Source organism: Magallana gigas, chromosome 2 (genome assembly GCF_963853765.1).
Source record: "Magallana gigas chromosome 2, xbMagGiga1.1, whole genome shotgun sequence".
NCBI lineage: Eukaryota > Metazoa > Mollusca > Bivalvia > Ostreida > Ostreidae > Magallana > Magallana gigas.
The window spans coordinates 2,948,125-2,953,497 of record NC_088854.1 but is presented as its reverse complement, the minus strand read 5'-3'; the positions used below and the strand labels follow the sequence as shown (position 1 = coordinate 2,953,497).

The 5,373-nt window shown below is 34.3% G+C and overlaps 1 long non-coding RNA gene across 1 annotated transcript; it reads right to left on the bottom strand.

Moving 5' to 3' along the window:
- Positions 1-1,164: 1,164 nt before the first annotated feature.
- Positions 1,165-3,473, bottom strand: LOC109621136 (uncharacterized). Its single transcript, XR_010710615.1, has 3 exons — positions 2,621-3,473; positions 1,871-2,030; positions 1,165-1,600 (listed from the first exon to the last, which is right to left on the bottom strand). It is a non-coding gene; the product is annotated as an uncharacterized lncRNA (long non-coding RNA).
- Between the last annotated feature and the right edge of the window lie 1,900 nt (positions 3,474-5,373).

Sequence of the window (5,373 nt, the reverse complement as noted above, 5' to 3'; positions counted from 1 at the left end):
TGTGTTGTTTCTTGTGGGTTACAAAAAATGTATAATTTGTATGAATTTCATCAATATCTTGGTTTTTTGTTACTATGATGTGAATGTCATGAATATTGTATATATTCTATTCCAAAGGAAATTAAATTTTGACTACGTACAATTAAGTTTTATCTTTTCTAATCTGTATTAAGGTTTCTCTTATTACAGTGACATTATTGATGTCTACCTACTGTATTATTTCGGTATTAAATCGAAGTTAACCTTGACAAGAACCAATTTGAAAGTATTTTCAACTCACTGGCATCGGAAGCAAGTTGAAAGTGGGGGGGGGGGGGGGGGGGGCTAGACTTATCCTCAGAGATATTGAAAAAAAAAAGTAATTCCAAAAATCATGGAAATCCTAATCCGTGGGGGTGGGGGGGGGGGGGGGTATACCTATACTTCCAAAAAAAACTTACCCAAATTTTTTTCCCCAAAATCATAAAATTCCTAATCCGGGGGGGGGGGGGGGGGGCTATGCGTCTGAATCCAACTTCTCAATCTTTCAGGGTAAATTTAGGAACAATAATTTTTCCTGCGAGAAAAAGTGGGGGGGGGGGGGGGGGGGCTGAACCCTCTATCATGCTATGTTTCTAATGGTTAGGTATAACTTTGCAAAAAAAGTGGGGGAGGCTAAGCCCCCCCTAGCCCCCCCCCCCCCCCCCGGTTCCGACGCCTACGCAACTTGAAACATCTTATGAAACACAAGATCTTCATGCGGGAACATGGTTTTATCCACTGCTTTCCATACGGACATAATCTGTTATTTCCTTCATAAGTGCCTGCCTTTACATTCACCATCAGTTTCTTGTGTCGGTAATCTTTTCCCCCCTGAATTTTACAAGTTACGTCTGAGGGCAGAGTCTTCAGAAACGCTGTTTCTGTAGAATTATTTAAATTTGTGCTGGCCAATATTTTCGTGGATTATCAGTTTTGTAATGTTTTGTCAGGATGTGATTTCGCGGATTTCTTCTGTGTGTAATGATTCAAATCCAAGGGGTTTTTTTTGCTTGTTGGGAAATATAAATTCGAGGGTAAAAGGATACACACGAAATCCTAAAAACAAATAACCCTTATAAACATTAATAATTCCAAAACATAAAAAAGAACAAGAACAAACACAGAAAAGAAACTAAAGCACTCTTTATTTTTTGCTCAGATCAATGCAACAGATACATATTCGACCGGACCGAGTTGAGTTTAGCTCCACTAAAATCTGAATTAAATCCTCTAATGGTAGCGTCAAAGTGATAACTTGCAACATAAACGACGTCACCTTTCTGAAGCAGAAGAATTGCGGTGTTGCTACTCGTCAGCCACTGATTTTTCCCGCCACCGTTGCTACAAATTTGCCAACTTCTGATCTTGCCGTTTACATAAAGACCTGCGTGTGACCACTTTCCCGGGTCGCTCATTGTAGAATAAGAGAACATGTACAGCCCCTGTACCGGTGTGGTGAACTTTCCTGTGGTGGCGCTGTAGGCATTATGGGTATTTGTGACCACTTTATCATACACCCATACAACACCCTTTGCGATTGTTTTTGTTGATCCCATATATGCATGAAAGCCCATGGGAGCTATAAACGTGTATATATATATATCATGTGTGTGTTTTAAAAGTTTGCAAAATTGTGGTTATATTATTATGTCACAATAGTTTTAAGGCAAAATTATTTTATCAGGTTTTAAAACTCTATAAGGCATCATCAAGATAAAAATGATATTTGATTGATATATTTTTTAAAACATTAAGACAAGGTAGGATCATTCACGTACAAACTATTTTTATTTTCATGCCCATAATATAAAAAATAAATTAGTAACTATTAAATAAATTAATAACTTACCATTCTTGTTGCAGAACTCATCCTGCACATTGGTTCTCACAGACTTCTGTACAGCCTGAATTTGGTCATCAAACAGTTTCAGGGTAGTGTTTGTGCAATTTCCACCCACAGAACGGATGGGTAGCAACAAAGATATTGCTAGTACTCCTTGGATATATTTCTGGAAATTCCCAAAACAATTTAGTCTTTTATATGTACATGTACAAATCATGTATGTTTGCTTTTTTAATATGTATGATGAAGGTGGCTCAAAACACCAGTATTTATTATTTTTTATACAGAAAGAATATTATTAGAACCTGTTAATCTCAAATGATTTAAAACAGTTTACTTTTTCTCGGGGAAAAGTTGTATAAGCAAAATAAAACCCAATAGCTTTTACAGTTATAATCATAATCATAAGAATTTTTATTTTTCCATACTGAATGTTTCAAAGGATATTTAATTTTATTAAAGAGAAAACCATGAATATATATCGTTACTGTTAACAATTTGAAATAAAACATGTATCTCATGAATATTTCATGAAATGATAAAATCTAAATGTTGACTACATTAAGTATGTCCTGAACATATCTTATTACCAAACAAAAATTAAAACGGAAACAAATGTTTATTACAGACACAAAAAGTCCACTCTTAACACACGTCCTTAGTAAAAATTATTTCAACACAATTATACTTAGTGATCTAATATATATTTTCTAAGTTTAGTAAGGAACTAACTAATGCTTTACTATAGTAATTTACCTGAATGTTTCGTCCAAACATGTCTCAGCTTTGTGCAAAAATCTTTACATGGTTTCTATTTTTAAACTTCAGTTTTATACACATTGATGAAACTTTAACATTTAGACCTTGTCATGCAATAAAACAATTATATTAACATTCAAGTATAATGTACCGCTAATCAATGAAAAGTTCAATATTTTCTAGCTTTATTTCAACTAGCATGGGTCCCAGGCTCTTACATAAAAAACCCAAAAAATTAACAATAAACGTGGAATTTTAAAATGTCATTTCTTCAAACCATGAAAGGTATACTTCTAGAGGAATAGAAATAAACATTTTTAAGACTCATCATTACATTGTAGTTTGTTTGTAGTGGCTCAAATGGTCATGGAGCTTGTGGTTTTTACTAACCAATAAATTTACGTATAAAAATAGAACAGTGTTCATAACCAACGCAATACACCGCACTTAGTTTTTTTTTCACTTCCCAATAATATTTTCCACTCAAAATGAAAAGAATCCCTTTTTTTATTTTAATTCTAATAAACTCACGTTTGGTGAAACCATGTGGAAATTGGACCTTAAATTCATGCACATGCAAATGTGGCTCAATCAGAGATGAGCGATGATAAAATGTGACTATAATACCAATATTAATTAGAGAAGAGACTGTTAACATAAGCTTAACAATTATAACACTACTATCAGTAAATCTATACATTCTATATGAACCAACTTAGTTGATTTTTTTAATATTAGATGTTAAATATGTTAACTGCAAAATAAAAAAAACCTTACTTAGCTACCTTTTATGATTGTGAATATAGGTAGGTGGTAACAAACTCACGAAAATATATACTTTTCCGTTTTGGTGTAAAATATTTAAACCGTTAAAACAATGAAAATCAAAGTACTGAAAGTACTGTTAGACGGTGGCGCCGTTTGAAAGTGGCATATTGCATGTATGTAAATTATTGTTGTCGAAAATCCACAGCCAGCGTCTCATACATGTACTAGCACAACTGGTCGTGAGTTACTTACATGGGTAATTCTGTGGAAACGTAGTTGTGTTCACAATCCACACTCTACAAATGTTGTGTCTCTTTATCGTCATCTTTTGAGGAAAATCCATAGATTTATCACAGTAGCCTTTGTAGTATAGAAGTTTGTATCTATATGTTTGTATCTATATGTTTGTAACTATATCAGTTGATATTAAAACTCCGTTTTCGGTAATACATGTACTACACAAATGTATTTTGATTGCCCCAGAATGACTCATTAAATATGTGGGTTGCCACCACATATTGAATGAATAAATCAAATCCAAAGCGATTTCATCACAGTGCGCCAAACTATTTGATTGTATAAAGAAGGGGAATTTTGGTTTTTTCTCTTTTGACCTTTGGGTTGACCTAGCTGCAATAATGTAGCCCTCTCCGATTTTTTATATCTGATGTTTACTGGAGAGGGCTACAATTCTACAGGATCTCCGTAATGGTGCAAAATTGATTTTTTAATGCGACTGACTTCGGTCTGAAAAGATCGATTTTATATTTGACATCCTTTTGATAAAATGATTTTTTAATTCAGGTTGAACAAACTAACCGTATATAAATCAAAACCAGATAAAACACATCAGCATGTTTACCAGTCGTCTTTTTCAGCAGCAATGACAGTTCTCGCGTGATTTTATGGGATTTACGCTTGGAGTTTTGATGGGCTTGATAACGTGAATGTCAGTGTAGATAATCGATCTTACCTCGTTCTATCACTAAAATATCATTTAAGGAAATGGTATATAATGGAAAATTCATATTTACCGCGTTAATTATGTTTATATTAGGAGAATTCCTATATTCAGTTCAAGATCCGCTCCTGAATTCTCATTGGCTGTCCAAAAATAAGACCGGTCAAGGTCAGTAAACATGGCGGACAAATTCAACTTGTGTTGTTGACATACACGAAAAATAACCGATATATGGACTATACTTGATATTTCTGGATTAATTTATGCCATAGACATCTACAATGTTTGAGTTCAGGTAAGAAATGCAAATGTTATTGTCATTTATATACGATTTGAGACGAAATTGTTGCGGGAGTGAATCACTCCCGCACTTGCACCATTACGGAGATCCTATGGAGTTGTAGCCCTCCCCCCCCCCCCCCCCCCAAAAAAAAATCGGGAGAGGGCTCCATTATTGCAGCTAGGTTGACCCTGCAAAGGGGAACAACTTTTGAAAAGTGTGGATTGGACTTTTGTGCTTTAAAGATATTGTAGATTTCTCAAAGTAACGAGAACAAATAAAGCTTTAGTATGATAAAATACTTATCAGGTTTTTACTAACTATTTGGGCATACATGTAGTATGTTTATTATCCCTCTCGACAGCATTTTCTCTCAGTTTCTTCACGGGGAAAAAGTTGCATCATCACACTTGCTTATGGACTATCACACTTGCTTTTGTCCTCATAGTCAGTTATACATTTAGGTGTACAGAAAACGGAATGGTTTGCAAGAACCTGTTTGATAAAACTGGTATTGCTTTTGGAATGCACGTCATCATGAAACAGAAGAGTCAATCAATATTTTATCTTCGACTGTAGTGGATTATTTCCATTTGCTCACAACGTAAGTGAATAAAAATTTGAGAAAAAAATATCATACAATATTCAGTCGCGGCAGTTTCATTTATCAACGTTTTAAAGTACATTTGTCTAATTGCATTTAGCTATAGATTTATTCAAATCATTTGAATGAATTTGGGA